At 44.2% G+C, this 14,590-nt stretch overlaps 1 protein-coding gene and 1 pseudogene across 1 annotated transcript in view; one reads left to right on the plus strand and one right to left on the minus strand.

The window, feature by feature from the left end:
- The window catches only part of LOC144148869 (phospholipase A1-like), a 187,584-nt gene that overhangs the window by 6,320 nt on the left and 166,674 nt on the right, over positions 1-14,590 (minus strand). The window lies entirely within an intron of this gene.
- LOC144149675 (uncharacterized) lies at positions 145-12,822 on the plus strand (annotated as a pseudogene).

Here is a 14,590-nt window from a genome sequence, read left to right on the forward strand (position 1 = left end):
TGACGAGACTCGCCCTTCGTGCGTAGGGGCAACCACCTGCACTCATGAAATTTGATGCCGCCGCGGCTTCGGTAGAGGTGGCGGCCAAATTCTCAAATACTCTGGGCCGCGAACCTTTGTCATGGGGCGAGAAAAAAGTTTCGGATGCCCGAAGAAGAGGTGGCTTATCAGGAAGCGCACCGCGCTGCTAGGCAATATTGCTACCGGCAGTCACCAGCCGAGGACCTAGAGCAGGTGCGTGGGAGTGAGCGTCTGAGTTTACAGCGTCACCCAAAACGAGAACCCGGCTACGGTGTCATGGAGCACTCTCAGCGACCACTTTACCGATCTTTCGGCGGCGCGAACTACCACTCTCAGCGAGAATGAATGGACATCAAGTTTGAGCATAGCTTCTGGGGTGCAGCCTGCTTTGGTTCGACATTAACCTGTATACCATGAGCTCAGTACCAACCTTTGATCCGAAGGAGGTGGCCTTCACGTGCGCGTGGAGTACAGACGCTGAATTAACGCTACAGATTGCCGATCTTTGGGCGGTCTTCGCGGTCTTCGCCGATCTTCGCGAAGCCAATTGCACGGCCTCTAGTGTGTCCTAAGGTGGAACACTTTGGCAGAGATCTGAAATACTTCGGACAAAAATATCCGGATGGGCCAGTCGTAAACAACTTTCAATGGGAAGTTCGGAAACCCACGTGAAGTGCTACAGCCGGCTATTGACGAAGGGAGAGGGGCCGGCGCTCTGGTGTTTCTGTAGCCTTGCCACAGCAGCGCAAGCTGCGCTAATGTTTTAGGAAAACAGTAATGTGCCTTCATTGTGGCCAATTATAGTGTCTTTTAAGATGCAACAGAAGAGCAATAAGGCTGCGTAAATTTAGAGCCGGTGAGGAGAGGGATGGTTTGAACACGATGATGCTGGCATGATTTGATACCCGCGGTGAAAAAGCGTGTGACGGGGGTTAAAATGGCTTGAAATGATACAGTCAGGTATTCTCTTAAGGGATGCCATACGTCTGATTCGTCTTCTTATTCAGGCCTTACGAGATCTAGATGAGTTCCTCTCTTAATTTCATGACTAGGAAAATTCAAATTGCGCGATGGTTCACAGGTGCACGAGAAGCTTCGGATAAAATAGTAAGATTTGCGTTGCTGACTGTAGCAATGTGTTCATGTGCATCTCGATGCATTTCAATGATGCAACAAAATATATCGACAGAATGATGATTGTCAAAGCGTCCACAGGTATACCATGTATATTTAAAAAAATCGAAGTGACTGGCATCTGTTTATGTTAAACAACATGGGCAGTTTATCAGGGCAGAGTAAATGCTGTCGAAGTCAGATTGCACGTTAGCACTAGAAGGGCTGCCACATATTTTTCGTACTCGAAGCAGTCATAAATACGTAATTAAAAGTTCTGTACAACTCGATGCACAAAACTATTCTACAGGGAAACGCATTGAATGATGTCTCTATACTTTTTAGACAATTCAATAGGAAACTTGATCACGGAGTTCATTTTGATTGTGGGGGCAACATGACCAAATTAGTGAAAGAAAACAAGTTTTTATGTTTCTGCTGATCCAGTCGATTGATATCGCTTTGGCATAAGAAATAGTTTTATCAGACTATTATCTATTGTAGACCCTGCTGCAGTAATATAAGACTGGGGACCAACCGCAAAAATAATTACAAATGGCTGATCAACCAGAAAAAACACGTTCTCCGTATCTTCGCTTTTTTTACGGACGTTGTTCCCGTTTAGAGAGCGATCTACTATTTCTTCAGTACAGTAGGCTTCAGGTGAACTAAATTTATTTTATGAAGCTTTTACGTGTTAGGCACAAAACGCTTTCATTGCAATAATTACGACACTATGAGTATTTGGCCTTTAAGATATCACTAAATGTGAACACCGAAATTCCGACCAAAAAAGGCAGGCAATCTGATTTCTTTCAACAGATCGAGATTCCATACAATGGTAAATATGACATGGATTCAGCAGAGAAACCGGAAATGTTTCTTTTTTTGTGTTGCTTAAATTGTTTTGTGTTTTCTGGGTGAGGAAAGTTTGTAATTCAATTTCACTTATTTACTTTAGGCATGCTGCGATAGAACTGGGCCAACAAGGGCTGGACCCTCCGTCCGATTTTGTATCCACTGGTTCAAGCGCGCCTGCTTGCACTTTGAGGAAAGAAAATATTTCAAATCTTTCCAAGGCATTTATTTTTTTTAATTTGTTAGGCAAAAGATTTGACATACTGAAACAACCAAAGAGGATAATCTAGGAGCCTGTGCGACACCCGAAGTTACCCTGGTTAGACAGGACTTGATCTGATTCACAAAGGAATATTGTTTGCATACTTTAAACAAGTGTTGAATAGTTGATATCGGTTTACTAACAATGTTCAACAATGTTAGCTTTGATATCAAAAAGCTGAGGCTCATAGGATTAAAAGGTTTTTAAAACAAAGAAAAATGCATCTATTTTCTGGGAGTCAAATGTGTCGGCGGACAGATTCGAAGCATTTTAAAAAAAATAGAAGAAACAAGAACCTACGTGCCGGTTCTATTCTACACGCTTTAGTAGGTCGTGGACAAATTTCCCAAGCGTTGTCGGACGTGAGGGGCATTTACGGAAGCCTTGTTAGTGAAGGTATAAAATATTTGCGCAAGATAAGTCAATAAGTTTATTGGTGCTATGTGCTCTAGTAGGTTGGAATAAATGTATAGTTTAGGAAGATTAGGTGGTAGTGCTTCGCTAATTGAGTGATTCATGGCTTTATATTGCCACCTTTTTAGGAACGTTTTATTGATCAGGGACAAAATGCACTAGAATATTTTGGCGAATATTACGCGTGATTCTTCTATCGTGACTGCCAGAGTTTTTTGGTAGCCAACTCTAAATCTGGTCAAGCATGACTATGAAGGTAGCGCAAGGCTAAAATGCCAGTTAGATCCTAGGAACTAAGCAGCAAGTTAGCAGAATTGTTGATTAAAGAGCGTGTGATAGTGTTATGGGTTCGTAGCTTAACGAAAGCACGCTAGTAAAATATACTAAAATAGTTGCGCATTGTTGCTTTCTGTTGATGTGCCAGCACTTGTCACTTGAAGTTGCTCGAAACTGAACTTCCGTTACGGCAATCTCCAGAATGTGTTGGCGTTCATTTTAGATTTCGAACTAAATGAGAAGAAAAAAAGTGTCCTGCTTCCGTGACTACGTTTTATAGTGCTCGGCGCAGTAGTCGTATTGTCGTGTGGCCCTTTTCCTTGTTAGAATTCTTAGTCTGAAGAGAAGTTTTTCTTTTGCAAGGAATACATTTGAGTTGTCTGTTGAAACACTGGTCGTGTCACTCAAATATCAATGTTGACGTTTTTGTGTATTTGTTTTGTAATCTTGGAAGCTTGTTGCTCTATACCAGAGATGGATTTCAGTGACCGGGTTAAACGCCAGTCTTCAAAATGTTCGTAATGGCGACCAAGGTTTTCATTGATGGCTTCATTGATACCCGTCTTGAAATGGGTACTAACTTTTCATTTGATTTTATTTCCTAGTGCCAGGGAAATGAAAATATGAAGTACATGCAAATATGATTATTCAGTCCGGGCAACGAGGTCATGCACAATGTGTACTCAAGAGAAATTGTTAAAGCTAGTTGAACGTGTCATCATCTCTAGTTGGATACGTTTAGGCACGAGTGAAGTAGAAATCAAGTAGTAAATCGAGAAGTTTGTTCACTTCGGTATTTAAAGATCTTCGGATAAATCGGAGGTGTGCTAAAAATTATGAAAAACCTGAAAATGTATATAGGAAGATAGGAGCATTGTGTAGTGTATTTGAAAATTTGAAGTAGATATTGGCCTAGTCGACAGCAGCTAGCGGGATAAATGTCGTGCGGTGTGATATATTATCTATGCCAATAATGACTTATCTTACAGATCAAGATTGAACGAGTTTTCAAGTAGTTTAAGTGTCATCGTTACGTATAAATGTTTTCTATAGCAATGACAATGGTGCTCGTTCTGCAGCCGATTTGTTCACTACTATGCACGGAAGCTGCGAATCCCCGTAATGTACTTCAGGTAGAGATGCTTAAACGTGGTAGCATATTCGTCAGCACCGGTGTCACGTATGAATTCTGAAAGTGGCTGTGTATCGGTTTAAGGGGGCGAATGCCTATAAATATCGGATATTTATTTATTGCATTGCATATTGCTCAGAAGGAGCATTATAAGGCAAATCGCCAAACGCGTTCGTTGATATTTTTGGTACATACATTCGATGATAAGGGGTGTTCTCGTGCGCTAGAAAATATGTGGTTACATTTTAACCGGCAGTGGGAGACGTCGTTTCAGTAGCACTTCTTCCCGAAATGCCGCCTCTCAAGCCAAAGTCTACAAGTACATTTGGAAAGCCCCGTAAACTTGACCAGCCTTGAACTATGGGAACGAGCGGGGGAAGCATATTACTTAATTATTGCACAATTAGAGTGTTTTTCTTCTTTAAGACCAGAACGGAATTTTTATGCTTGGTCTACTATGGGTGGAGTTATACAAGGAGAATGTGTTCCGATACGGACTGTTTACGTGACACAGTCAGCAAACGATTCAAAGGATAGTTCATTGCAAAACACACACAATATATCTTCTAAATAATTCAGCTTTTCTTTGCTAGTGTAGCGAATATCAAAGAAATGTAAATCGTTTCTGCGCAGTAAACCCCTAAAACTTTTAGGGCTGCAGTACCATGTTTTGGAGTGCCTGATTCAACCTTTACTCGTACGGCGCGAAGTTCATGTAGGGACTCTAACGTAACCGCCCTGTCAGTCAAAGTAGCTAGTACACCTTAATGTTTCGTTTTCGGCTGTCTTAAATTCGTGTTTTTTTACACTATAGCGGCGTGTCAATATTGTATGTCTTTTTTGAGTTCGCGATGGCTGCTGTTTCAGCACATCTAGCGCGCGAGAGTTGCACTTGGCGCCTGTGTTAGGTAGTAAGATTAGTTCAATTAACAGGTTTTGCGCGAGTATTTGATAGGGTACAGTTGACTACGAGATTGTTGAGGTTGCGGGGCTCAGCACTGCAAGAATACACCAAATACGGCGGCAAAATGTTTAGTATCGGTAAAATAAAAAACTTTGAAAGTCAGATGCTAAGGCATATCGGGGATGATGATGTCCTGCGAAAAATTTTAATTCGTTGCGGACAGATATTTGACCTTGAGGGGCCGCTTAACTAGTGGCATGAACAATGGCGATTTTCGCTAGCAAATGGATGTGCGAACCAACCAGAGCTGGGGTAGCGCGCTGATGCTGCTTGACAATCGAAGCCCTTACGACAGTGTATTGCGTTGTTCACTGCCATAGAACTAGATCCGCGGGAGCGCTGTAGTGGAACAACCACAGCTGCACCTTCAAAGTTTGGACGTATAAAAAGCTGCAGCTGATGTAATCGGGGGCCAAGTACTAGGTAGGGCTGCAAAGATTACATTCATCGTGCCCCAGTCCCGTCAGAGGTGGTGCAGTCGAGGATGGGCGTTTCAGCAGAAGATTGAGTAGCGATCACGTTTACACTATTGCGCTGCTTCAGATCGATGACAAAATTGCTGTCTGTAGGGTAAGGCACAGTCTACGGCTGTCGATTCCAGCTCGGGTAGTCACTTGTAAGGAACGAGCACACCGGCGCCTGTAAAGTTAGTAGCGTAGGCATGCTACGGCTGAGAATGTCGTGATGTACTTGAGTGATATCTCAAATATCTTTTTTTTTTCAATTTGCAAATACGTATGCAAATTTTACTGCAATTTGACAATGACATCTGCATGCTTACAGGCAGGTATTTGCTCGTTCTGCTTCATCATTTCTGTTGCCCTTTGCATTTCGTATACCTAATCTCAATTAAACTCTTCATTTACCTGCTTGAATGGATACCGTTTACTCTCGTCAGCTCTGAAAAAGTTATTTTGCGTGACTGGTGGGGCCGTAGTAATCCGCTAAACTAACGTGGCTTCACGTGCTACAACTGCTTCACCACGGATGGTTGGTGAACATAAGGTCGAGTCCACCCATTGTGTCTCTCCGCTGTTTACGGGGTTACTTCCCCTTTCCGTGAACACTTCGACCCCGGCGCTGATAGACCTCAAAAAAAAAAAAAGAACGCGGCTGCAGCTAGCCGGGAAGTACCCCCGATGCGTTAGTACGTATATGATGCTAGAACGGACGTAGTTGATCCGACCGCAATTTAAAACTTACGCGGTAAGCCATAAGTGTCGCAGAATATTCGGCATTCCAACAGTAGACACTGTGCTGCACTTCTTTTCGTATAATTGCGACTTGGCTGCATGCCGCTTTCTGATATCACCCAGTGCACTGTTCATTTCTTATACATTTTTTACAGGATAACGGTTGGGATTCTTCGAGAGCGAAGGTGCTGTTGTTATAAGACCTCTGACAAACAGCTGCATTGTTAATGTTTCCCTGCACAGCGGGGTAATAAAAAAAAACAGAGACTACAGCCTTTTGTTTCTTTGCGGGATGCCAAAGTTAATCAAAGGCTACATAATATGGCGTATCGTCCACTTCCTACGGCGCCTGTTACAACTGTGACTGGATTTAGCTTCCTTTCTTAAGTCGAGTTTTATTTGAAGTTACACTAATAGACTAGAGGACTTTTTCTTTTTAATATCTCTTCGTGACTACCCAAGATAAAGACGCGACAAATTGATTGTAGTTGAATTCCTTGAAACTTTTACGGGTATAAGGTACAGAACATAGCAAACTGTTCCTCCTTGTTGCTAAAAAATGTCGGTACAGTAACAGCTCTGCAAATGTCTTCCTGAAAAATTAAACTGCATTGGGTCGATCGTGTCAAATTGTATGGGGAACCAGTAAACTGTCCAATGAAAGTTTTCATGTATCAAATACCTTCCGGAAATTGTGCACCATTGGGCGTTACATGCAAAAAATGAGGCAGGAAAGCGTTGAAGGAAGACGGCGCGGAAGGGACCGCGAGAAAAAATATTTAATAGAAGAGCTAGTTGGATGGCGGAGTCGTAAAGGGGCGCTTGCATCATCTTCAGTATGTTCACCAGGAAGCTGCTGGCATCACCAGTGCAGTAGGCAAGCTGGGGCCTCAGCGAGAAAAGAGTTGGGGAAAATACGTTGCCAAAGAAACGAAATAGAAAGAACGACGAAGGGCGTCGTCTTTGAGTATTTAGTTACTTGGCCAACGTTTTTTCCCCGCCTGTTTTCACAAATTATCAGCACCAACTCGCCAAACTTTCCATCATGTGACCATAATGGTTTGTTTGAAAACCCAGACAGCTAGCTATGTGGTTAACTAACCTCGCCTTTGTGAAGGACACATAAACCGACACTCCGCTTCAGTATGTGTTCCTTTTAAACCACACTTGCATTTCCTTCACGTAACCGAAATCTTTTATATAGAAGTACATTTATAGTAGGCCCATAATATCGTTCCACTATACGTCACTGGTCATAGATGTATGTTCAAAAATAAAACAGGGGGATCTCACAGATAATAGGATGTGTATATAAGGGGTTGTTAGTGCATCGACCACTAATGGACGAACTTTAAACATTCATGAGTGGCCCAGTCTGGCTGGCGACAACATTGTCAATAGAGAACCTGGTCTGCTGAAGGCACTGCAAGTCTGGCTTATATTACTGGTTTTACTAACACGGAGCTACTTCGCGATTTCAACGCTCGTGCTTTGTGGTAAACACCCTCGTTTCTTTCAATAAATACCGGAAGTAGGTGATGGCCAACTCCACCGGATCGCAGATAAAAAGTCTCGTTAGCAAGTACCTTAATTTTAAAATTTTTAAGTTAATGTCCCTTAAGGTTTTTCCAACAGGCAACGTTTTTGTTTTGTAACTGGAACGGCTATAATCGCCATTTTAGATTGTATGAGCCATATTAGCTTGCATGGTAAGACTGCCTGACCCGTAGGTAGAAGAACCTACGTTGGGCAAATTTAAAATTCGCCTTTTTTATGCTCTGCTTGAAAATATCGTAATTTTCGATTACTACTTGCCATCTATCATACGGTTTCCAAGGAATTATTGTAATAGCCTTCTAAAAAAATTCGATTTTTTTTTGTTGTATAGCAATTTTCCGAATTCCATGTTGCCTGTCAGTGGTTCTTCAAAAGGCTGTGTTATCACACCCGTTTGCAAATGTCCTAATGCATTTCATGAGATAAAACTCTAAGATATTGCACTCCTCTTTTCAGTGACTGACACTAACCATATTTGTATAAATGTAACATAGAATGTTGGTAAATCCCTTCCACTGGCAGTGATGTCCAGGGTTGCTGTGTCCTCCGAAGAAAAAGACCCAGTGTAATTGCAGAAAAACCCCCCAAAACCACCACCTTTATCTAAACTTTAGCAAGGGTGCCAGAACAGTCGCCATTTTCCACAAGGCCATGCTACTAAAACTGATTTATTCTTTCCCGAAAAAAACGAAGAAATCCTCTGATGTAGAAAACTGTATCACACATTTCATTCATAATCTGCAGTGCCGGAAAGCTACCGCGGTTGACTACTGCCTGCAAAGAAATTAAGATATGCACGTTTAGGTGAAGCGTTTAAAAGTACGATTGACGTGGAATGAGCGTTTGCTGCAAACTATGTTTTACCTTTTTCAGTGCCACTTTTCATTTCTGTGCAATTTATACATCGTCATTCATACTAACCAGGACACTGCACAACATCTCTAAGTGCCGTAAAATTTAAACCAGCGGCGTTGCTCGAAGGCCTTACGCTATTTCTACATGTCAGGGGCAGGAAATAAAAATTGGGCGAAACTTGTTTTGCGCCCGTACAAAGCGCTTTACTGTGGTATGTTCCAATGAAAGCTTTCTCGGACCTCTTCGAGACCTTACCAGAAAATTGTGATCTGGTTAAAGCTTTGTTTCGTTGCCTTTGTTCCTTTTCTGTCGACGACTTGGAATGTACTAAACATCATATAAACCCGCTTGTGTTTAAAGTGGGGCATGGAAAGGGCCTGGAAATCACCAATGCTCGAAGGAGCCACAAAGTAGCCATGCCGCCACACCGCAATTGCCTTCGGCGAAAGTCATGCAAAGTTTTCTATTTGAGGACAAACCGCCAGACCTGGCATCCCTGATAATGGCCGCAACTCCGAAGGTCCTCCTTAGAGGGAGCAGAAGGAGCCGTCACCGATGTGTGCGCCCCTAGCGAAAGTAGCGACTGCACCTGGAAACTACACTGTCACTGCCTTTGCCGGCCCGTCATTGGGCACGTCGATCTTCTTTTCCATCCAGCGAGCTTGGCTTTTGTATTCAGTTCCCTCTTTCGCCTTCGCGTTTTTACAGCGAAGCTGTTTAGCAAATTGTTCGTGCATTGGGTGCGCAGTTTTGAAAATACGAAGTAAATTGTGAGCGAACGTTTCCACGGCCATTGTGGTTAACAAAACTGGCAGTTAACAAAACTTCAAAACTGCCAAGCGCTCATGTGTGAGTGACTAGCGGCGACAGCCCCGCTTCACCGGCGCACGTTTCTCAAGCCAAGCATCCCACCATAAAAATTGGCCAAGATTGCGGTGACCGGAGGGCATTTTAGAAAAACAAGGAAATGCTGAGCGCTCATATGTGCGTGCCTCGTTGCGACTCCCCACCGTGGTGGTAGCATTGCCAAAAGATTTGGCTTATACCCACTCATGGGGATTGGCCAGGAAAGAGGCGCTCATAGAGAGAAATTGCAGAGTAATTAAAGAAGCACATCTTAGGAATAAAATAAAATATTAGAGAATATAAAGAGAAAAAAAACCTGCCCAAACATGAGACGTAGCATCAGGTAGTGTTGAAACCGTGATAAACTACAAACAAAAATAAAAATGAAAAATAAAGGAAAGAAAACATGACAAGTATGTAGATAAGTAAAACAAAAAGGGAAGTTGGTGAAGGAGAGCCAGTTGGCGGGAAGGCACTGATTAGGGTTATCATACACGGAGGGATCTTTTTGAAAGAACACAGGCATTGTCTGGGGCTAGCATGGGAGGCGGCCACATTCCGAGATGAATCAGTGCACGGCGGAGCAAATATCTGCGCGATTCAAACGATAAGTTTAGAGGAAAACAGTGGGAAGGCAAATTGGTTAACGCTTCTTCCTAAGTATCTTTTTTGTATGGATGAGCGCTGTGGGCAGCATAGGAAAAAAATGTTCGGCTGTTTTTAATTCGTTACAAAATGCACAACGGGGGTGAAGGGGCCAGATTGCAGCGGTAGAAGTAATAATTTAAATTTGGGACACCACACCGAAAGCTGGTGGGGTTAACTTCATAAGCTCGTGACTGAATAAACCGGCACTTCCATGAGTACCGGAAGTAAAGGGGAGTGTTTGTAAAGCCAAGAATACCCACTTAGGGAGATTGGAGTAAAATTAGCAATAAACTCCACCCTTCATCGGTATTGTGGCAACATTTCCTCAGAACGAGAAAGACTATAGCGCTTGCTGTAATGGCGGAAGGACTTGCTCGGAACGAGAAAGACATATCTTAGCGTACGCCTCTCTAACTTGATGTCCAATGGTTGGGTCTTCCAAAAAAATTTAGGACACTCATACTTGAAGCAACAAGAATGGAGTGAAGATCGTTCCGATAGTGGCGAAGAAGCCAATTGGCTGCAATATTCGGGTTAAGGGGGTATGGTAGGGTAAAGCGGCCAAAAAATCTAATTTGCAATTTTGACGCAGAACAATTGTGCACACTAGGGGAACAACCCTGTGGAAGGGCGGCGTAAGGCGCCCGCTCTAAATGGTTTAAATGCCGCACCGAAGTGTGGCGCGTGCACTGGCGTTTAAAAATATTGGACCCATTTCAGAGATCGGTTCAGAGGACGGTATGTTTAGCGTTGTTTTTCGCGGTTCGCTGCAGTATTTAGCATTTTTGGTTGTGTCTGTGTTTTCAATATATGTAGTGCATTAAATCGTCATATATTTTTTAAATTACTAACTTTAAGAGACTTGCCGCCAGTGGTGCTCTTGTAGAATATACCGTTTTTGTGATTGTTCCCGCATTTACGGCCGTGGTAGCGTTGCCTCTGCTTCGAGTTTCAAACGCACTGCGATACCGGAAGACGGCAGGATCATTCAAAAAATTGACCAAAAAGAGAACTTTCAAAGGTATTCGGTTTACGACCAAGCAAGACGGCAAGAAACCGGCTCGACGAAGCGCAAGCTTCGCAAAACTAGGTGAGAGGCATAGTGTTGCATCTCTCGTCGTAGACGGCGCAAGTAAAACTGGTTACCTCCTCATCGACCTCACTCTTCTCCGTAGCTTTTTGCAAAACGTTGCTGTGCGTAAAAAGTGCAACAAGGGAGAAATTACCTTGGAAGAGGCTATTGACAGGCGTAGTGGTTGGGCGCCCTCCATAAATGTCGCTGGCCGCGAGTGCGATGCTACTAATGTGCTCGAGACATTCAGGTGCACTTCTGGCAACATCTTTGAAGTCAATGAAAGGTTTGTGTACGCCTTTCGTACGTACAGAAAAGGGCTGGCAACGTGTCGCACCATGTGAGCTGTGCTCAATCTACCGCCACCGCTAACAAAGTTTGCGTCATACATACCTAGGCTTCTTGACGCATCCACGACCACAGTGAGAAATAGTATTGCAAAATCTGCCGAAGAACTTAAGAAAGAGGCTTTCGACTCTGATGGAGAGCTGGAAACTGCGGTCACGGTGGAGGGAACATAGATGAAGCGTGGTTATTCTTCACTACACAGTGTCGTAGCAGCAATATCGGCTGACAAAGGAGAGGCGCTAGACTTTGAATTAGAATCCAAGGTTTGCCAGATCTGTGCTCTAAACCTTTACACAGATGACAACATGAGGGAAAGTAAAGTTACCTACGATGAGCCATCTGGTGTAATGGAATGTGGTGGAGCTGTAAAAATGTTTGCACGCTCTGTGGAAACGCACCAGCTAATGTACACAGGTTACATTGGTGAGGAAAACACTAAAGCATAGGTTTCCGTCAGAGACTCACAGACCTACAAGAAGGCCGTAGAAGAGCATGAATGTGTGGGACATGTGCAGAAGCGAATGGGGGCGAGGCTGAGGAACATCAAGAAACATTGGAAGGGGAAAAAGCTCGCCGATGGTCTGCCATTTTCCAGGAAAGGACGCCTCTCAGATCAGAACATCGACTGCCTTCAGGTTTTTTATGCCAATGCTATCCGGGAAAATGTAGATAGTTAAGATATAATGACACGAGCTGTGCGGGCAATATACTTTCACAAGTCATGAACAGATGCCAAGCCCCAGTACGGACTCTGCCCAAAAACACCATCCTCATGATGTGGGTATAATCGGAGCCTTGTTGAGGGAACCGTGACCTACTCCCCCAAGCAAAACATTCCTGAGGCCGTGAGAGTTGTCCTCAAGCCAGTATTCAAGGCGTTGTCAGATCCAAGTCTTCCGAGGAAATGTCTCCATGGAAGAACCCAGAACACTAATGAGTCACTCAACCAACTCATCTGGGGCCGCTGCCCCAAGACAACATTTGTCAGCGCTGTCACGATGCTGTGGCGTACTACAATGATGTCAGTTCCGCACGGAAAGACGGAAAGAAGTTCTGGAAGCCCTTGGACTTGTTCCAGGGGTGTTTTGTGACATTGCCTTCCACACGATAGATAAATAGCATGTTGACCAGGCAGAATTTTATAGCTCCATCGAAAGCAAAGAAAGACCACGGGTGAAAAAGTGCACCAAGAAAGGTTTCAGAGGCACCTCTAAAATCCCAGCCGTGAAACGTATTATCCTAGTTTATTTTAAGCATATTTGAGCAGTACGGAAACATAAAACTTCATTTTTCTCAAATTGGGTTTTTGGTAACCTATTCAAATTCAATGTACCTTTGCTAGGAAAGTATTGATTCGATTACAGTGAGACCTTGCACACATTTTCTACAGCTAATCATAAATATTCCGATGTCACCGTATTCAGAAGTAATTTAGTGGCCGATGACTCAGACGGGAGGAGCGACAAACAACTGCCCCCTCGATACGAATAGAGGATGTGGTTCGGACCGGCTAACCGGCGATAGGTTAACGCCTGATTGGCCGCTGGCGTGAGGCACGAAACGGGGCACGGGATAACAGTGTCAAAACAAGGCAGATTTACTTTATCCACATACACAGGAATTTCAGAACACAGAGACAGAAGGTTTGACAACTTAATAACACACTGCAGTTGACATGCCGTCGGGGTCAGAGCTGCCAAGAGATCGACACTGAGCACATTGATAAGAATGAATGACACGGTACTCGCCGTCACGAGTCCAAGAAGGAGGCGACAGTAAATGAAGGGGATAGTAGAGTGTACCATAGGCGGGGTTGGAGGCTTCCCCCAACTGCTAATAAAGGCCCGCGAAGAACACATGCAGCGTGGTGCACTGAAGGAGTCGGATGAGAAGCCCGTGCAGTCCTCTTAGACAAATACAAAAGGGAAGATGATTAGAAAAAGTCCCAAGGAAAGTGGAGAGGGGGAGAACGTCTTAGCTGCGGTCCGGGTGATGGCCTCGCCGGGGTGGCGGAGGCTGTCGGTCGACTGTGGTGGGGCGCCGTTCATCCGCGACGCAATATGGGCGAAGTTCGGCCGCGCACTTTCACCTCCTTGAGGCACTCTTCGGGGGCCCGGAGTTTACCGCCGTCGTCGGTCGGCCTCCCCAGCACAGCCCTCAAGGCCGACGCCGTGTCCCGGCCAGCGGTCCGGCCACCGCCAGTTCTCAGCCTATTTTCCCCGCAAGCCCCGCGCTGCACCACGCACACCGTCCACCGGGCCGCGCGTCTTCCGAGAATTCGCGTTGCGCAGCCTTCCGTAGGCCGCGGCGTTCTCGCCCACCTCTCTCCCCGAAACGCATGGCCAGCCAGTCATGTGCGACAATGGTGGCGAAAACATTCCCTCGCTAGGCGGTACCTCTCCTCTCCGCCCAAAAATGGCGAGCGGCAAGGAAACCCGTCAAGGAGGGACATGAATTTCGCGACATCCGAACTAAAACAATTACGTTAACATAAATATTACTACTGCAACAATAGTATACTACAAGACAGCCCCTGCAGCTGTGTGCATGCAGTGACAATATTTTTTTGCCCCCACATAAAAGTAGGGTATGAAATGTCTTTAGTTTAGATAAAACCAATGGTTGTTTAGAATAACACTGCACGATATCATCACATTCCTTCTTTTTGTTCCAGAGAAAAGGTACATTGAATTAACAAACACACCTGGAGGTCTGCGAGTGGGATACAAGCAAGATACACAATCTAGACCCAGACAAAGATTTTTATGTTACACCCAGTGAAATCGTATCTGCGCACAACAAATTTGATGCGAATATCTGCAAGCGTTTCTGAAATATAACGTTCAATTTAGCATGTATTTAAACCGTCATGAGTCTTGCGCGATAGTGTACTGTTCCATTCTTTGCATTTCCTGAAATGCAGAAGTCAGAAATTTTCAAAAGGCAACGTGGAAAGACTTACTGAGAAAGAAAAATTGTACATATTAGGTTCGTCGTCATGTCTCCTGCGGCCACCTGCTTGCTTGCTTCT

This window comes from Haemaphysalis longicornis, unplaced genomic scaffold (genome assembly GCF_048455015.1).
Source record: "Haemaphysalis longicornis isolate Haplotype H1 unplaced genomic scaffold, Haemaphysalis longicornis Haplotype H1 scaffold_8, whole genome shotgun sequence".
Classification (NCBI taxonomy): domain Eukaryota; kingdom Metazoa; phylum Arthropoda; class Arachnida; order Ixodida; family Ixodidae; genus Haemaphysalis; species Haemaphysalis longicornis.